At 36.4% G+C, this 21,899-nt stretch overlaps 1 protein-coding gene across 2 annotated transcripts in view; it reads right to left on the bottom strand.

Moving 5' to 3' along the window:
* Positions 1–17,330, bottom strand: part of LOC143238645 (filamin-A-like) — a 68,390-nt gene extending 51,060 nt beyond the window's left edge. Inside the window, exon 1 of one of the 2 annotated variants that reach the window (XM_076479052.1) lies at positions 17,036–17,330. The gene's annotated coding sequence lies outside the window, so the exon portion shown is untranslated. The remainder of the gene's footprint in view (positions 1–17,035) is intronic. The other variant, XM_076479053.1, reaches the window with a different exon arrangement.
* Between the last annotated feature and the right edge of the window lie 4,569 nt (positions 17,331–21,899).

Raw genomic sequence — 21,899 nt, forward strand, 5'->3', positions numbered from 1 at the left:
AACAGAAAGAGCTGATAAACGACATGTGCGTAAACAGCGCACCAGATTCTACTAGTATCACGTTATGATACGGATGCATATATTGCCTTAAGAAGCACTCTGAACTTTGTGACATCATTCTCTTTCAAAAGACTGAATTATCAGGCCCTGAGTAGCTCACTCTTGTTACTTTTAACTTCATACCACGTTTTTGACCTTGAGGCTGATATGGTCATTGATATTCGTTATGACAGCAGTATCCATTGTGACCATTATAACAGTTTTCATTGTAATAATCCTCATTACAAGCTATAAAGCATCCAGATACCTCACCTAGAGACTAATGTGTACACAGCATGTCATCCTGATGATTGAAGATTCCTGCCTGACCTATCTGATAATACTTCTACGTATCTAGCAGTTGATGACCTCAATGCCACACACCCACACCTAGGATGCAAGTGCAACCAGTAATGGAAGAGGTTTGCATTCTACTTTCCACACAATAACCACCACCTCATACTAATAAATTCAGATGAAGCATTAAGAATCACTGAGCACCAAATTCACAGAGATATTTGTAAAAATCTTGTTTTGCCAACCTCATCTTGATGTCATCTCTACCTTGTATACTGGAAATAATGTCCATAGTAATACCCTCACGTGTGAGCTATGCAGGAAGACCAGAAGATAAAGTGATATAAACAAATTACAAGCCCATTCGAATATATCAAACTTTCTGGGAGTGTTTGTACCCATAAACATTTCTCCACCAAAGTCAAATTAACAACTTCTGCAAAAGAAACATCTCATACTGGTAGAATAGTGATAATAATAAATCCTGGAAAGCAGGTAGTCCATCAAAGGGTGAGTTTATGCAGATAAAGCATAACCCTATTATGGTATAGGAGAATAGAAGTACCCAGAATAGAACTTGTGCTCTCTACAGATTATCAGCTTCAAAAGCTGATAGCATGAAATGGAATGAACTATGTAACAAGATCACTCTCACAAATGCTTCATTCAGGAAATTTCCAAGCTTATGTCTGACACAGAAACCAAAAACATGATGATGTCAGCCATTGGCAGTAATGATGATACCTTGTTCTGTACATAAGATCAAGGTAAGGTCTTCATGTTCTGATTCATTAACCAGTGTGACCATGATAACATCCATGAGATACTTAAGCAACAGTAATCTTCACCTGAGCTACAATTACATAGAATAGATTAGATAGACAGAGGCATACATATATCTGACGATAGAGCTTCAGCTACTAATGGTTGAAGAATCTTTACTTTCAAAAATATCAGCATAGCTGAGTAACATGTAGCATGAGAATAATATGAACTGATGCCTTTATGAAATCCTAACTCAAACTCAGAAAGGGTCACTCATGTCTTAAATGCAATAAACTAATCATTTTACAATACATCACTGGCAAAATTCCAAAAAAGCAACAGCAAGAAAGCTTGCCTATCAGATTGAACAACTACTTCAAACATTATTAACGGTTATCAAAACGAAAAATAAAACTGGGATAGTGCTGTTGAATTTGAAGTTTAAATACATGGAAAGGTTTTGATGCTGGTCAGAACACCTCGGTAATAGCTTTAGATGTGTAAGATGCCTGCAGTAAAGTCCAGGTGTCCACTGTTGCTCACAAAATCTTCTTATAGGCATCAATGTACCGTACGTAAGATGGACCATAGCTACAATAACTACCACAAGGTACATCATGAAACACAGCAGCTGGCAATCGAAGTGAGTCATGATTAAAGATAGTCTACATAAAATATCACCATTCTCAGCAGTCGTGTTCAATATTTACACCATGGATATAGTCTACCTTGACAGTCTAACCACCTTGTGCTAACATTTCTGATGGCATTATTTAATTGAAGCTATTGATCCTGTAAGCTTAAACTTGGCAATTATGCTTTGAACAGTAGATTTCAGCATATTAAGTTGGGTAGCAATACTGGAAAGAGACACACGAGACTTGTATTTTACAATAATTCGTTTTTTTTTAAATCATTGGACAGTTGTTTCCTGTTCGCCATGATGACCTAGCAGATAATGACGGAGACGGCGCTAAATTGCCAAAAGTACATTTTTTTGCTGGTTATATTCCAATACTTATGAACCCAGTGTCTAGTTCTGCAATGGTATAATGAAGTTTAGTCGCCACACTAAACAAAATTTTTACGTGAATATCAGTTTTTTCATACGTTCTGAACTGTACGAACACCTTCTGGTCCTCCTATTTTTGGTTATTTGTTTATAAACAGTTCATTTGTTGTTCAGTTTACATTAACATTTATGTAGATGTGTGTTAGTATAATATTTATAGCATACTTTACTTTCACTCTCCTAATCGTGACACTTTTTAAGTTATGAGGAAACAACTACTCACGATGCAGGGGTACGAACATTTTTCTGTCGTAACTGTGCTTAAACACGAGTGAAACTGAGAAAACAAGGGAATAGTTACAACACTACCTTTTAACTACCCTCTACATACATTTCTGTCTCATCATGAATACCTGTTTTACATATAGTACACTGAGCTGATGACATTCAATGCAGATGTCATAAAGGGTCAGCTCGAGTTTATCAGACACTTTATATTTCCACATAGTAAACTACCACATATTAAAGCTTAAAGCATTTGCTTATTTGTCACTAAATATAAAATTATCGTTTTGAATCGTAAGTTAACGGACCCACATGCCAACACAATTCTCGCTTTCAGTTTTAACGTGCAAATAGTTAACGTAGAACATCACCAGATTGCGTACTGTGAAATCCCTAAATCATCAATGTCAGCGATTTGGAATGAATTAATAGCACACAGTAAAAACACACACTGATGTTACTGTATAACTTAATTAAGTCTTCTGGTGTGTTATTTTTTGTGTCGTTGTTTTTTCATGTTGAAAGGAAAACATCTTTCGCGTAATTTCCATGGAGATATGCAAAAGACAAAAATCAAATAACGTTTCCTCCTTTTACTACTGAGAAAGGAAGTGAGAAGGCTATAAGATATTTTATATATTACGACACATTACACGCCTAATGATACGTATTACTGTTGCAATTACTTTCACAAAAATCTTTGGTCTAAACTTTAACCAATTCTTTTTCCTGCAACAATTTCAGTCATCTCTGTGTATCATAATTTCCTTCCCAAATATAAATATATTTCGGTATTTCGTCACTTATTAAGTTACCCGATCATAGAAATTGGATTGTTTGTTTGTTTTCTTATAGCAAAGAAACATCGGGCTATATGCTGAGACCACCGAGGGGAATCGAACCCCTGATTTTTAGTGTTGTAAATCCGTAGACTTACCGCTGTACGAGCGGGAGTCCGTAGAAATTGTAGAAAAATATATTAGTCATTTTTTTCATATATATATATATATATTCGTGTGTATGCGTGTTTTAAGTTTTTGTATATTAAAAACGGAGGTCAGTCACGTAAATAGCAATGTAAGTCGACCAAAACTGGTCATCTACACGTTAAATGAATCCATAAGTTCGCTAATGCTGTTTGCATCTGAAAAAGGTGTTTACAAGTAGGTAGCTGTATTATACTTTTCCTCCATCGATCACGAAAGTTTCCATATAACGGGTTCAACATCAAACAAAATATTTCCTCAATTCGTATAATCACGTTCAGTCTGGCTCAGTTTATATCGGGTACAGACATCTGGCGATTTACTTGTGTTGAGATATCTGATCCCACTTGATCGTGGTGAGACATCTGGTGACTTAATGTCACATCGATATGATTCTTCGCAAAATAAAACTAGAAAACAAGGATATAATTATAACGGAGATAATGTTTTTCTTGTACATATTCACGTGTATATCTTGAAATTACCAAATTTATACAAACAAACACACGTGTATATATACGTATATATATGATTGCTTTTATTGGTTGGTTATTCGTAGTTAAGCACAAAGCTACACAAAGAATTGTGTTCTGCTAACCACAAGTATCGAAACTCGATTCTAGCATCGTACGTCCGCAGACACACCGTGATGCCGATGGGGGGTGGGGGGGGCTGAAACGATAAAGATACTCCAAATTACTCCTGAGTCTCTTTTGTTTGTTGAATTTCGACGCACTTACACGAGGGCTATCTGCCCTAACCGTCCTTAATTGCGAAGTTATAAGATTGCAGAGTGGGAGGAGCAGCCAGTCAACATCTCCCACCCACCCCCACTCTTAGGGTAACATTAAATAGTGGTATTTAACTGTCACTCTAAAAAAATAAAAAACTATGGCCTTACCAATTTATTACGAAATGACAATCAGTGCTGTTTTTCCGATTCTATAAATATATATCTGGTTTTCAAACACGTCACCACCATCAGGTCACTCATCATTCTCTGGTGACACATGTCAGGTCACTCATCATTCTCTGGTGACACATGTCAGTTCGCTCAACATTCTCTGATGGCACATGTTAGGTCACTCATCATTCTCTGATGACGTATGTGCAGTAGCAGTTATTACTGCTCTTCTTAACGCTTACAATATGTGCACTAAGTCATTACCCTTTCTGATGGATGACTTTTCAATCTGTTGTATAAACAGACACTCGATACGGGTTACTGATGCACGTGCTAGCAGTAGTAATATACACAAACTCACTCACCATCGTCACAGGGCAGAGGAGTCTCAAACTGTGGAGGAAAGAGACCTTTTTTTTTTAAATATCAATGTTTCGACCTCTACTCCGAAAGGTTACTGACCTTCAAAAGTGGAGGTTTGGATTCATGTAAGAGAAGTGAAATTCGCTGAATAAAAATATCAACTAGATATATGAAAATAATTTAGTTAAATTTTAAATATTCTTATGTAAGTCATTTCTGTTTACAAACCTCAAACAGAATAAAAGTTAGAGATTTAATGTCACAGGCACCGTTTTCTTTAATTTCATCTTTTTGAGGTCGCAACGTAAGTGTCGCATCAAATAAACAGCAATAATAAACAAAGAAATACAAGGGTGGGCCATAGCACAGATAACAAATTATTATAAACTGCTAAACAAAGGTTTTAACCAACTATAGCTGTCCCTGTACTGAAATACTTTCAATGTATTTGGTTTGATACCAGGTAATTATCGACCCATCCAAAACACAATGCTTGGGGCGTTATAACGTGACGATCAATCTCACTATTAGTTGCTAAAAATATCCCAAGAGTTGGCGGTGGGTGATATTCACTAGCTGCCTTCCCTCCAGTTTATCACTGCTATATTAGTGACAGATAGCGCAGATAGTCTGCGTAAGGCTTCGCGCGAAATTATAAACAGACACAAACACAAAGTAAATAATTAACCAAATAAATAAATAAAAAAAATCCATGACTCTCCTCAGTTGAGCTGAATCAACCATGTAGGCTCATTAGAGCTGACATTACATTTTTTAACTGGTTGTGTTACCTAATGCAAGTTGTTTTGTTGTCGTATTTCAGTACATTATTTATCAGAACGTGCATGAACGTCAGTGACGTATGACTGTATGACGTGCAAAAACAAATACGTTCTCACTGTGGAGTTCGATATTTGGCTATTCCTATTGCTAGGGGTATTTGCTTTTATTTGTTTGTTTGTTTTGAGATAAGAACAAAGTTACACAATATGCTATCTATGCTCTGCCTATTACAAGTATGGAAACCTAGTTTCTAGATTTGTAAGTCGGCAGACATTCCGCTGTACCGCTAGCAGGCTTCATTAGCTTTAATGAAATCACCTTTAAAATTTACATATTTTTTTTTACCCACACAAAAAGAAAGAGTTTCTCTGTGTTTTCATCCACTCATTTTTTTTCTTCTTTTACAACCTTAATCCCAACTAGTTAGGGATCATAAGGGTCAGCCAGTAACTTAGTAAGCCAAGGATTTTTACACCTTGGCGGCTGAACTAGTCGATGAACATATAGGAGGAACCTTTCCATTGAAAAAAGATTCGAACTCGCAATTTTAATGTGTCAAGCGTTCTAGCATCAGGCCTAAAGACATTGACTATGGCAGCCACACAAAGACAGTCCTTACGTTATGACTTAACAGCTTTATATATAAGACGCTGCCTCGCGATACCTCCAGTTTTCTTTTCCGAAATCAATTGAAAAGTACCTTTTATATATTTTTTATTCAATGTACTATACAGAAGAAATAAGATCATCTTCAACACCTTTGAGGCTATTCGAGAATATATGTAGTTTTTCAAAACTGCAAGCATGGCTCATTAAATATTGTTGTGTCATGAAGAAACTGAGATTTAAAAGTGTCGTTTTTTTCGATTTTGCACATTACTAATCTAAACACGCTCTTACGGTATACATGGGCTTTGAAACCTCAGATCAGACTTAGCCAGAAGCCTCTAACTCTAACCAGTTTCAATCAATCTGACTGAAAAATTTTGGTGAAGTGAAAATATAAAATTCTTAATTGACATCAAGAAAGGTAAAAACTGTAGCAGTTTGGTGTCAAAATAAGTTATTAGGTCTATGTTTTTGTTTTTGTTTCGTTTTTGGAAGTTTCTCTCTTGTCTCTGCGTTACTCTCCTGTTTTGTTAGGAAGAACATGGCTAGGAATAGAAGTTCTGAACAACAGACTGGTGAAGGAATGATCATTATAAACAGCGTTCAAATGGACGTCCAAAGGAGCAATAGGACTCATTCACTCAGTAGGGGACCTCGATTGTCCAACAGAAAGAGCTGATAAACGACATGTGCGTAAACAGCGCACCAGATTCTACTAGTATCACGTTATGATACGGATGCATATATTGCCTTAAGAAGCACTCTGAACTTTGTGACATCATTCTCTTTCAAGAGACTGAATTATCAGGCCCTGAGTAGCTCACTCTTGTTACTTTTAACTTCATACCACGTTTTTGACCTTGAGGCTGATATGGTCATTGATATTCGTTATGACAGCAGTATCCATTGTGACCATTATAACAGTTTTCATTGTAATAATCCTCATTACAAGCTATAAAGCATCCAGATACCTCACCTAGAGACTAATGTGTACACAGCATGTCATCCTGATGATTGAAGATTCCTGCCTGACCTATCTGATAATACTTCTACGTATCTAGCAGTTGATGACTTCAATGCCACACACCCACACCTAGGATGCAAGTGCAACCAGTAATGGAAGAGGTTTGCATTCTACTTTCCACACAATAACCACCACCTTATACTAATAAATTCAGATGAAGCATTAAGAATCACTGAGCACCAAATTCACAGAGATATTTGTAAAAATCTTGTTTTGCCAACCTCATCTTGATGTCATCTCTACCTTGTATACTGGAAATAATGTCCACAGTAATACCCTCACGTGTGAGCTATGCAGGAAGACCAGAAGATAAAGTGATATAAACAAATTACAAGCCCATTCGAATATATCAAACTTTCTGGGAGTGTTTGTACCCATAAACATTTCTCCACCAAAGTCAAATTAACAACTTCTGCAAAAGAAACATCTCATACTGGTAGAATAGTGATAATAATAAATCCTGGAAAGCAGGTAGTCCATCAAAGGGTGAGTTTATGCAGATAAAGCATAACCCTATTATGGTATAGGAGACAAGAAGTACCCAGAATAGAACTTGTGCTCTCTACAGATTATCAGCTTCAAAAGCTGATAGCATGAAATGGAATGAACTACGTAACAAGATCACTCTCACAAATGCTTCATTCAGGAAATTTCCAAGCTTATGTCTGACACAGAAACCAAAAACATGATGATGTTAGCCATTGGCAGTAATGATGATACCTTGTTCTGTACATAAGATCAAGGTAAGGTCTTCATGTTCTGATTCATTAACCAGTGTGACCATGATAACATCCATGAGATACTTAAGCAACAGTAATCTTCACCTGAGCTACAATTACATAGAATAGATTAGATAGACAGAGGCATACATATATCTGACGATAGAGCTTCAGCTACTAATGGTTGAAGAATCTTCACTTTCAAAAATATCAGCATAGCTGAGTAACATGTAGCATGAGAAGAATATGAACTGATGCCTTTATGAAATCCTTACTCAAACTCAGAAAGGGTCACTCATGTCTTAAATGCAATAAACTAATCATTTTACAATACATCACTGGCAAAATTCCAAAAAAGCAGCAGCAAGAAAGCTTGCCTATCAGATTGAACAACTACTTCAAACATTATTAATGGTTATCAAAACGAAAAATAAAACTGGGATAGTGCTGTTGAATTTGAAGTTTAAATACATGGAAAGGTTTTGATGCTGGTCAGAACACCTCGGTAGTAGCTTTAGATGTGTAAGATGCCTGCAGTAAAGTCCAGGTGTCCACTGTTGCTCACAAAATCTTCTTATAGGCATCAATGTACCGTACGTAAGATGGACCATAGCTACAATAACTACCACAAGGTACATCATGAAAAACAGAAGCTGGCAATCGAAGTGAGTCATGATTAAAGATAGTCTACATAAAATATCACCATTCTCAGCAGTCGTGTTCAATATTTACACCATGGATATAGTCCACCTTGACAGTCTAACCACCTTGTGCTAACATTTGCTGATGGCATTATGGTATAAACAGAAGCTCCAGTAAGGCTGAAATTAAAAGCGAGATGCAACATTGCCTTACCACAGTGAATAAATGGTCTAACAACACAAACATGCTGATGCTTATATTTTTGTGAGTACTGAAGAGACATTAAAGTACCTGGGTTTTGTTAACTTTTGACAGGCAACTCATTTTCACTAGCAAATATAACCAAAGTTATCAACGACACCAATTTACTGAAAGATTCAGAAAAAATAGAGCTGAAAAACATCATCTGATTATGCTCTACCAAAATCCTAACCACTTCATCTTGAATTATACAAAACATCTGTTTAAGTATTGTCATGGAATATACTTCAACCACACTCATTGAGTCCCTATTACACCTCATAAGTCCCAACAGCATTGAAGAACACTAACAGTGCTAACAAGTACAATTCTTCACTGGGGCCTTGTAGTATAAAGACCATGCTGTCCATCTTCGAGACACTGCCCTTTTTAATTTGGATATTCAATCAGCAACATATTATATCATTAATGAATACATTGACTCGTGGACCGATTTATTTAACTATTGCACTTCTTATCTCAATATAAGAACACTGAATATTCATATCCTCAGAATATTGTATGTTTGGTTCATTTTTAATAATTGGTTCATCCCACTCTCAGGTGTAGTATCCATATCTTCCACGCTTGTATCAGTTTTCTTTTCCTATCATTTTTATATGGCTATACATCATTTTAAGTTGCAATTGAAACACTTTCTGCATATTGATTTACTTCTTTCATTCAGAGTACCAGTCGTTTAATTACTCCTCTGGGTTCTAACTTTCTATCAAAGTGAACTCACGTTTCCACATTATTAGATCTAATAATATAATGATTTCTGGAAAAATATTTCAGTAATTCAGTTGAAACTTTAATTGATTCAACGTGCAATTCCAACTAGATATTTTTTCTTTAAGAATGTGTCAATAAATTACTTTAGCCTAATTTGCATATTCTAAACCCCTGTGGCACCTATAGTTGATCACATGCCAATGAATAGATCCATTCACGTGGAATATCTGGATGAAATTATTGGACAAGATGTTTCCACATCTTCAGCACATTCTGTAAATGTTCTGTCCTTCCTTTGATTCTAAATTTTGCTTTGAAACTACCTTCTGGTGTTAGAAACCAAATCTATTACATAAGGCGACTACTAATGCCTAATAGTTATCAAATCTCTCGACTGGAAAGATGTTTAATGTTTTTAAAGTTACACTTCTTAAAACTGTGGTTCAACTGCTCGTATTTAAAATATTGGGCCGATCATGGCCAGGAGGTTTAGAGCATTCAGTTCGTAATCTTAGGGTGGTGGGTTCGAATCCCCGTCATACCGAACATGCTCGCCCTTTCAGCCATGAGGGCGTTATGATGTACGATCAATCCCTCTATTCGAGGGTAAAAGAGTAGACCAAGAGTTGGCGGTGGGTGGTGATGACAAGCTGCCTTCCCTCTGGTCTTATACTGCTAAATTAGGGACGGCTAGCGCAGATAGCCCTCGTATAGCTTCCCGCGAAATTCAAAAGTAAACAATTTAAAATATTTTAATCAGACAAACACCTTTTTAACTAAAGTCACTTTTTACTTTTTAAATTGTAATGGTGTTTAACGTGAAACTCTGTCATACTGTGTACATTTTTATACAACCAAAAGCAGAAATCAAACTATGCTTCCACCTTGTTACCATAAGTTTCCTGGCAGAGAAAACAAACAGATAAACCGGAACTCGTTCACGTTTTTTAAATGCTGTTTCAGCTGTTGACTGAACACTCTTTCATCTGCAAAGCAACAGCTGGTTTAAGTCACATTTTCTCAAAGTTTGTAAAGAAAATGTAAACATTACAAATGATGTTCACGCACGTACATAAACATAGAGGGCATAATAGCTTCAAAAAATCACAAATACAAAATGTTTAACAACAATCGAGATAAACCCATGCCTACAAAAAAGTTCTTTATTACTAATGTTCAATAATTAACTTTTAAAGTTACAGTACTAGAACCAGGTATGTTTAAGACACAAAATATCATTCTAACAATTATAAGCTCAATAGCAAAAAAAAAAAAAAAAGATATGTTTGAGATACGAAATATCTTTCTAACACTTAATTACAAGCCCAATAGCAAAAGAAATAGATGTGTCTAAAATACGAGGATCGCGGGTTCGAATTATTGTCACATTATAACGTCCTTGCGGCTGAAAGGACGAGCGTGTTTGGTGTGAACAATTGCTTCAGTAAAGGAAAACATGCCCTTGTAACAATGTACATTGAGGTGCAACTATTGTCTTCGTGCACGTGTTTTCGATAAGATGACGTAGCTTTTAAAATTAACACCTTCATAGATAATTATTACTATCGAGATGTGTGTGTGTATATATATATATCTTCAGTTACACCTTAAATTTTAAAAACATTTCTCCTTCTAAATTCATGATAATAAGAAACCCATTTAAAGTAAAAATGTATTCTCAAGACGGCTGTTAACGTGAAGATGACCTAAGAAGGTCGAAACGCTGTTCTGTTCTTTATTTTAATTCAAGTTCCAATACCCATACCAGCCGTCTTGAGAATACACTACTCCTTCTAAATGTTTCGCTCGGGCAAAATTTGTCAACAGCAATATTAATTAATTACGATACGATATGTAAATTGTTCACTTTATTACGATGCGTCATGGCCCAGATTGCATGATTACACAAAACCTGCTGTTTTTAACGATTTCCCGCGGAGATAAGATATACTTACAATAAAGATAATATACTCTTCAAAAAAAGAAACGCAAAAGGGATATTTTTGTTATTTTAAAGAGAAATATATGTAATAACGTTACAAGCTCAGAGTATGTGATGTTACACGTGTTAAGGCACTGATTGTCAGACCAAAATGACAATAAAAGTTGTGCACTTTGAAAACGGAGGAAAACATCGGATTTTTCGCCAAACCGCATGCGTGTCCAATAAATTTGTTTGAGAGATCTGCATGTTCTGCAAGTGCAACATGTGCAAAATCCCTATAAAAGTGACGGGTTATCGGTTTCCATAGCTCAGTGTTAAGCCACCGACACGCAATACAGTTACGCCAAGACTGACTGAAGCACAACGCAACAACGCCATTGGTCACTTGGAAACAGGCGAATCTCGATCAAATGTTGCCAGAGCTGTGAATGTCCACCCAAGCACCATCACAAGGCTATGGAATCGTCACCAACAACATGGATCAACTTGTGACCGTCCACGATCTGGCAGACCTCGTGTGACCACGCCCACACAAGATCGCTACATCCGGTTACGTCACCTTCGGGATAGGACCACCACTGCGACGTCTACTGCCTCAACCATACCAGGGCTGCGTGGGACTTCCGATCAGACCGTACGCAACCGTCGACGAGATTCTTAGGCCCCATGTGCAACCCATCATGATGAACGTCAATGACGTTTTTCAACATGACAACGCCCGTCCTCACACAGCCCGACTCACCACTGTCTTCTTGAGACACCACAACATCAACGTTCTTCCCTGGCCCTCCAGATCACCAGATTTAAACCCCATCGAACATCTTTTGGAACGAGTTGGACCGACGTCTGCGACGGCGACAACTTCAACCGCAGACTCTACCTCAGCTTGCAGCAGCTTTGCAGGCTGAGTGGACAGCCATTCCACAGGATGTGATTCGTCATCTCATAGCTTCCATGGGCAGGAGATGCCAAGCAGTTATTGATGCTCACGGGGGACATACTCGTTATTGACGTTGAGTGACGTTAAACTTCAACTAGTGAGCGTGGACTTCGCCTTTGCAGACTTTGGATGTTCAGCAGTGAATGTGCAAAGTTTCACACATGTCATACAGAACTACCCGGAATAAACTTGTTAACAATATGTCTCAAATTTTGCCTTTTGCGTTTCTTTTTTTGAAGAGTATATATGCAAAAGACAATATACATGTCTCACAACCTGAACTCATCCAAGTTTTGGATCTTTATGCAGATCATCCATATTCTTCTCCTCAGCATTTGGAATTCTCAGAATTTCACACATTAATCCTTGCCGATTTCTATTGCATACATTAACATTCAAATACACCTGACTCATAGTGAAAGCTATATTTTTAAATATTTCTTTTTTTTCTCTCCCTCTTCCTCCTATATTCCACCAAAGTTGCTTACACTGTGAAAATACGTATATTTGTTTCGTGACAGTTAGTTCGAATGTCAAAACTGGTTAAAATTGAAGAGCACGAGGATAGTACCTGCATGGTCCAGCTGGACTGTATGTAAAAAATCAAGATGATCCAGCCTAGAGAGCAGCAATAAATATATATAGCAATAAAGCCAACATATATCAAAGTGGGTGAAAGTTAGTTTAGTTTTAAAATGTTGACAAAATACACCTGGTCACCATTATGCTTTTCTGTTGTTGTTGTTTTTTGTTTGCTTGTCTGTGTTTGTTTTCTTATAGCAAAGCCACATCGTGCTATCTGCTGAGCCCACCGAGAGGAATCAAACCTCTGATTGTAGCATTGTAAATCCGTAGACTTGCCGTTGTACTAGCGGGGAGCTGTTTGCTTGTTGTTATTGTTGTTTTATATTTGCGCGAAGATACACCAGAACTATCTGTGTTAGATGCCCTTACTTTTGAGCTGGTTCACTAAAGGGAAGCCAGCTATTCAATAGCACCTTCCGCCAACCCTTGAACTACTCTAATCGATTATTGGGATTTGATAGTGACTCTTATGATAATCCATGTCCCCTGAAATACAAAGCGTGATTTTCTGCGTGAACGGGAGATGCGAAAAACAGACCTCTGGATCAACAGTCCGGCAAGCTAATATCGCGGCCATACTCAGGCCTTTGATTATGCAGAATCGTTCGTAACAGAAGGAAGGCTTGCCAGTTGCAGTCACCGGAAGCTGTTTTTGTTGTAACCTATTTCTTCAGATAAAATTCGATCTGCAGTAAGTGTTTTCTAAACGTTTTGTCCAAATCGATTTGGCTCGGCATGGCCAAGCGTGTTAAGGCGTGCGACTCGTAATCTGAGGGTCGCGGGTTCGCATCCCCGTCGCGTCAAACATGCTCACCATTTCAGCCGTGGGGGCGTTATAATGTTACGGTCAATCACACTATTTGTTGGTAAAAGAGTAACCCAAGAGTTGGCGGTGGGTGGTGATGACTAGCTGCCTTCCCTCTAGTCTTACACTGCTAAATTAGGAACAGCTCGGTGCAGTGGGCTAACAACTTACTCACTTAAATACTTGAAGAATCCGCAAGCGATTGCGGCCCTATGTTCCTAGATGGAATCTAATGATGATAACTAACTATTAAAACATTGACATCTATAGAACTACCCATAATATAATAGTATTCATTATTCATCGGTTGACTTTTATAGAACTATTTAAAAGGTATTAACAATTCTTACTTCATTATTTATAAATTAATTTTTATTTAAATAATTCTTACTCATTACTTATAAATATATAAATTACTCCACAGACAGTATTATGAATCAAGCATTCAGAAATATGAAAAATAAAATAAAGTTTTAACTCAGTGTTTAATTAGGTTATATAAATCTAATAAAAGACAGCTTCGACATGAAGGATAGTTGCGAAATTATAAAAGGATTTAGTGTAAACTTCAAAGGAATAAAATCAAAATTGGCGTCAAAACTTGTAGCTACACTTATAACATTGATAGTAATTTTACTCTAAATATTCATTAGTTAGCCAGGCTGTGTGTGTGTTTTCTTATAGCAAAGTCACATCATGCTATCTGCTGAGTCCACCAAGAGAACTCGAACCCCTGATTTTAGCATTGTATAGCCAGGCTGTGGTTTTTGTTCAACTTGGGGCATGATCATAATGGTCTTTTTGTCTATAAAATCTTTGACAATATGTCTAGCATGACCGGGTGATTACACCAGTCTGAGGATTGCGGGTTCGAATCCCCTACGCATCAAACATGTTCGCCCTTTCAACCGTGGGGGCACTATAATGTGACGATCAATCCAACTATTCTTTAGTAAATGAGTAGCCCAAGAGTTGGCGGTGAGTGGCGATGACTAGCTGCCTTCCCTCTAGTCTTACACTGCAAAATTAGGGACAGCTAGCGCAGATAGCCCTCGTGTAGCTTTGCGCAAAAATTCAAAACCTACAAACAAATGCTCCGATTCAGCTGTCTTTAATCATAATGACAAAAACTAACATCGGTCCACTTTTATTCTTAGGTAAAGCTGTAGTAAAAATGTTAGACCGAAAGCTCACGTGAGGTTTTTGTGTAAGCGTGCGGAAAAAATTTCGTCAAACTTGAGCGAATTTTGTTCAATAACTTATATTTACACCAAGTGAGACTCTTAATTGTAGGTTGAAAAGATCTATTAGTGTACCAAACTTGAAAAAAAATGTATAGAAGTAAGTTTTTATCAAATAAAGTTTCCGTACTTTTGATGCAAAGGAAGAAATTTAATCACAATTGAAGATTCTACATACCATGTGTTACTTACTGGGTTGTCATGAAATTTGGTTTGTGAAGTAAGTGTCCATTAGAGCACATCTACTGAAAATATATCTAAGTTTGAATTACCACAGTCGGTGTACAATCGCTAAACTCTAACTCTTGTTGATACCACACAGTGTGTCCTGCAGCAGAGTGTTTAGGCCTTATGACATAAATACCTTGTGTATTGATATGTTCTATATTATCTGTTTTAATTACCTTGATCATCGAATAGAAACCTTATCTTGTACAAGGTTGAATAATTATATTAAAATGTATTTGAATACACAAATAAGTAAGTCACTTGAAAAACATAACTGATACAAAGTCGCAATGGAATAGCATATATCATATATCATTGTTTGGCGTCCGTAAATAGTGTGATGCCACTGAAAACAGATAGCTTTTGTACATGAATAGTACTTTCCAACTCAAAATAATCATATACTCAGACAATAAACATGTGTTCTGATTCGGAATTTAGAATTTCTAAGGCGAAAATACCTCTTATGTTTAAGACATTGTAAAACAAAGAAATATGGACCAACTTGAGGTACCTGGACTATACAAACCTGCAACAAATGGGTACCATAACCGTAGCAAGCAAACTGTATCAGCTTGTAACAGCTGAGAACCTATAAACACAAATATGAGTGGAAAAAGCTGTTCACGTATCCCAGGCAACAATACACAATATAATCAAGACGAATCTCTGTTTAAAAAACGATGCCAACAAGGTATGGATTTACCAAGACGAAATTTCCAATCACACATCCCGCTCAACCATCAAATACCTCGAGCAGCTGGACAGCGAAACAGATATTTATACAGTTGCAAACAAAGACATAATGGTCAAGTCAACGAATGCAGCGCCTATAGATTTCTGACGTTTGGACTGTTGAAACGGGTGCTAGAAAGCGACCGATCTTGTACACTAGTTGGATTATAGAACGCAATGCAGAGTAAAGATGTGCTTTCTACATAATATCCTTACGACGAAGTTTTATGCAATGGAAAATATGCTGGAGGACTATTGTCAATGTGTCAGAACATGAAGGACGAGGCAACATGGCCTTTAATGATTTGTGAGGCTCCAATACCACTTCAATATGACATATTGTGACATTAAAAAATTTACCTAAATACTGAAATTGCGTTACGTACGAATCAAGCAAAAACCTTTTTTCATCCTTAATCAACATTTTGAGTTGTTGTTTGGTAATTAACAGATATACAAATTCGAATATCGTTCAATAGGAAAACGTTAGCTTCTGAAGCCAGTATGTCTAACATTTGTTAAATATATCTTATATTGACCTCATGTCTTTTACTACAGCTACTATACGTAAGGTATTCTTTTAAACACTGAAAATGAAATGAGCTAAATCCTTTAAGAGACAAATATTAGTTGTTATTCATTTATGGATTACTTTAATAAAACGTTTTCCTGAAAAACTTGATCCTGGCCTAAGATTTTTGGAACCTCTACAAATATCAATTCTTTATATAATGATCGTTAAATGTTTTAAAGTAAACATACATACATTCTGGCAATAAAGTTAGAAAAAAAAGATAACTTTTGCTGTCCAAATAATAATTAAAACCTATTTATTTCAGCTAGCGTTTCGAAACTTTGGCTTAAATAAAACGTTTTATTATTATTATTATGCTTAGAGTAACAGTAGTTTCCCTACCCCCTTATTTTACTGCCAAAATGTCTAAATCCGTTCGGTATGCACTACAAGTTCTGAAGAACAAGTATATGAAATTAATTTAAATATTATAATTTTTGACACGCTCCTTGATTCACCGAGTTTGCTAATCATGGCAAGTTTGTTTTACTAAGAAACATAATTGGTGCAAATGCACTACACCAGACGTAACAGAACAGCTTTAATAATAGTTTTAGACCAAGAGATTAGTGCACATACCTGTGTGTGATGGCAGTAGGTGAGAAGAAACCGTCTTTCGTCAAATTCACAATCTAATGGGAAAACTTCAAATAAAATTCCTGCTATATCTACTTTTCAAAGGTATCCAGGCGCCAAAAGTATCCAATAACAACATCTATTTCTCGCGATTGGCTGATGGTCTGTCAGTCAAGGGTGGCAGATGCGTAGGGTTAGAAGATTAGAAGCAAACTTCCTGCGTGCTCTTACCAACCAGAAGTATTTAAGCTCTGGAATCTCGATAGAAAGCAAGCCTAATATTTTTAGAAACAGGTAGCTACCATATATACTAAATATAAAAGGTATTTATAAGTATATACGTTTCAAATTCAACCTTATTTCTAGGAGGAACATCGAAACATTGAATACAAAAAAAAAGAAGTTAACAGTGTGAACATGATATTTTTCGTTTGGCTTAGGCTTTGGGTGACGAAATGTACTTGCGCCACACACGTAGATTAGATTTTCCCGCAAGAAGATGCATACTTGCAGTGAACTTGAATGTACAGGGGCCACACACTGGTGAGAAAAGTAATAATGAAAAACTACTAAATAAATATTTTAGTTATCTTTGTATTTTTAAAAGCACATGTTTAATTATTTTCCAAGTTTTCAGGTTAGAAGTAAATTTTATTGAGAGCATCTATTTTTCTATTTAATGAGGACCTTTATTTATTTTCAGTAAAATACTTGGTAACTAAAAACATATTTCTGTAACAGGACCATAGCCATTACAGGTAGAAATTTACTGATTTTCAATATTCGAAAAACAACACTATCAAACACACTAAGCCACTGTTTGTTTTAGAGCAAAGCCATATTAGTCTGTCTTCTCTAACCATCGAGGGAAACAGAACCACGGATGTTAACGTTATAAGTCTGTAAACTTACCTTTACCACATCAGAGGGACTGTAAAACTGAATGTTTACTTTTAATCATAGGAGAGCATCTGTGTAAAACACAGAGATAAAATGAATGTTGACCTCGACATTTACTTTTTAATATAGTGTTCTTACTTTTTAATAAAGTGTTCTTACTTTTTAATATAGTGTTCTTACATTTTGACCTTGATTTTTTATTCCTTTTCAATCTTGGGGAAACAGTGACATAAACGTTATAGAAAACAACAACCAAAAACCATGTTTCATTTTAAATACCTTATTTCTTATTCTTCACCTTTTATTTTTTCAACATTAAACAAAAAACATAAAAGTCCAATTGATTCATAAAACCTATGCTCTAACAAGGTCAAACCACTGCTACAAAATAACGCCAGTCACTCCACTAAGTCCATTTTTATGCATATATGACATCTGATTTCCCGTCATGTGATCAGAAATGGAATTATTGATCATTTAGTACATCATCCATAAATAAATATTTGATGAAGATAAATTTACATCTTTAAAATTATTGTCATTTTCCTTTACTGTGGAATATGGTCACTACAAACAGCAAGGATAGATTAGCAGTGATGCTACAAGCTTAATATCAAGAGTTGATGTGGTCCTTAGGTACTATCGATCTTTCCTTCAAAACACCTGTTTTCACGATACGTTGAGTCACTTTATGAGATTAACGCGTCTCCCAAGAACATTTCATTCGTAGTTAGTGAACTCAGGTATGTCTTCATTCGGTCAAAACACCTTCCTTCGAGGAACGTGTCGAACGATTTGACACGGTGCAGCGAGCGTTGTGGTCCATTAGGGTCAGCTGCATTATATTATTCACAGAAAGTCGTTGTGTTTTTTTCCTTGTAATGAAATATAGGTTAACACCATCGGTTGAAAGATCTATTAAACTCGCTCACAGAACGTGAGATTTTCCATCAATGTTCGTTTCTTCCGAAAATTCGAGTAAAACTACATAAGGGCTATCTGCATACAGCCGTCCTTAATTTTTAAATGATAGACTAGAAGAAAGACAGCTAGTCAGCATCACCAACTTTCAACTCTAGGCTACTTTAATATGGAAGGAACTGACCATAACTCTTATTAGACACTAATGACCAAATTGCGGAGAACGTTTTTGCAGCAACGAGACGCTAATCACGAATCCTCACATTGATAATCAGGCACGTTAACTACTAGGCTATTTCCGACCCTTATGATGAATAAAATGTTACAGTTCATTAATCATCTGTCATTTCAAATCAGTTTTTCAATAACCGGTAACAAAAATATCTCCCTGACTCATATATTGGCACTTCTCCGCGTAGTCATTAGTTCCAACTATAATGTAAAAACAGCCTCTAAACAGTTTACGTGCCTGATACATTTTTCACTACGATTTCCTGTTTTATTTACATTTGCCAAGACGGTCTCCATCTCCATCCTCCCCGCACCACATGTGCAGATGGTGAAGTGACATTCTGCACTGGTTGCTAGGGGCGTCTCGCTTATCGCTAGCCTTTTATGGGAGCGCAAATAAAGCTGAAGAAATCTGGAATCTTGGCGTGAAATTAAATTTGTTTCTAACTAGCACTCGATATTTGTTAATAAAAGAGTGTAGTTACTTTAAGTAGGTTTGTGGTTAAATATTAACCACATTATATGTACTTTAAACAAACTTATAGTACTTCATGTCAAGTTATTACAATGTTTATACCTTTGACAGTTCACGAGTGAACAAGAAATGAAAGATTGCAGAATATGCTGTTTCATACGAGGTAGAAAATAAGTATCATTGACGTATACACAATAAAGACTTTGTGTTTCTCGTTTTGCTTTGTGTGCTTTAACGCAAAACTACACAACAGACCATCCGAACTTTGCCTACTGTGTGAATCGACCATCGAACTCCAGCGTTATAGTTCCCAAGCTTAACGCTGAGTCACCAATAAACATTCTAGTTTGGTTGGGTTTGTTTTGAATTTCGCGCAAAGCTACACGAGGGCTATCTGCGATAGCCGTCCCTAATTTAGCAGTGTAAGACTAGGGGGAAAGCAGCTAGTCATCACCACCCACCCCCAACTCTTAGGTTATTCTTTTTCCAACGAGTAGTGAGACTGACCGTACATTATAACGCCCCCACTGTTAAAAGGGCGAGCACGCTTGGTGTGACGGGTATTCGAACTCACGACCCTTAGATTACGAGTCCAGTGCTTTTACCACCTGGCGATGTCGGGCCGAAACATTCTAGTTTCGGCGCCACTGTGTCAGCTTATTCGAAACGAAATACGTTTCTTTCTACGCATGGTTTAACTAGACAGCTGAAAAGATTTCTGTGTTATTCACCAACTAAATTCCTGCCACACGCATATTAAAAATAAACCCATCCATAAAATATTCAAAGGTAATTATATTTTCTGAGCAGTTGATTTTCTTCTATTAAATACAGTTATAACGTTCAAGTTTTCAAGCAATGTTGAATACTTTCGCCGATTGAATAGCAATAAGATTAAATATATTCTACTCTAATCATAGCGCATAACTCGCTCGTCGAAGCACGTGAATCTACTGACACTCGTAATAAATGGCAGTCTTCTCCCTTGGAAGTTCTGGCGTTATTTTTAGAGAAGAGCAGCTGCACTGAGAACAGAAAACTTGTTTTGAAGTAATTGAACCAGACGAAAGTTACTGGCCACACCTAAGTGGAGAAAATGTTCCATTTTACTGTTCGACTTCAGTTTCTTAAATTCATCAGCTAAGGGCCTTTAATCACTGATAATTAAGCTAATAAAAAGTTTTTTCAGTTATATTTCTGTATAAATTTTGTTTGAAGACCATCTATTCGTCAATTCGTCTTGACGGTAGTGACATGTCATGAACTACGTCGTGATATGTAAGCCTAACTCTTTCTGTCTTCTGGAGAAAGGGAATGATTTATATTTTGGACTATAAGAAAGGAAGGAGAAGGAAGAAATAGTTTCTGCATGATGACTTTGAAAATCTAATTTTAGTAAACCATTTCGAAACCTATATTTCCTTTTCTTTTTTCTTTGCTTCTAGCAACATAAATAAAACATACCTGTCAGTTTTAAAATGTGTATTTTACGTTTCTGTAAAATTGAACACAAATTATGAACACTAACTGACAAAAAATCCTCTAGATATTCAATTAAAAAGGAGCCTCAGAAATTAACACAGCTTCTAACTTTGCAAGTCCTCGGACATTCTGCTGTGGGGAAGGGGGTAGTGGAGGAGTAGTTCATTAATAGAAGAAAATTCGTATTAAATTTTCTTAAATACTTTCACGTATTTGTTTTAGACTTATCATTCTTTCTAGACATAGTTTTAAGTCCGAATATATTTTATGTTAAGTTGGAATATTGAAAGAAATAGAGAAGTTCTAAATTAGAAGAAAGTCTTTAGAGATACAGATCAGGATACATTACAGTGTAGGTAGAATCTGGATACATTACTGTGTAGGCAAATATCTGGCAAGTCTCCTCACCAAAGTAGGTAGCGACTTGTGTAGCATTCACCAACTTAATTTATGTTACACATATATTAAGAATAAATCCACCCATAAGAAATTCAAGGGGTTTTTATTTTTCTTAATCAACAAATTTTGCTTTATTTAAACTTTTTATAACATGCAAATTTATTTTCATTCATATACAACTCCTTTAACATGCGCCTGTTTACCAATTAATAAAGTACAATTACGTCCTCGATCCTTGGTCTGTATAGAGGGTCATTTTTCACTTTCATAAATGAATAAAATCCTACGATACAGCTAATTTAACTACAATGATTTTGACCTTTAAAGTTATCATCTCAACTATGACTAATCGAAGCTCGACCAATCTATCCACCCGAAGGAGGGAGCCACTTGTAAAAAGTGGTCGCAAGCTAACAGAGAAACCCTTATGTTTAAAATGAATGGCCTATTTGACTGTAT

This window comes from Tachypleus tridentatus, chromosome 13 (genome assembly GCF_004210375.1).
Source record: "Tachypleus tridentatus isolate NWPU-2018 chromosome 13, ASM421037v1, whole genome shotgun sequence".
NCBI lineage: Eukaryota > Metazoa > Arthropoda > Merostomata > Xiphosura > Limulidae > Tachypleus > Tachypleus tridentatus.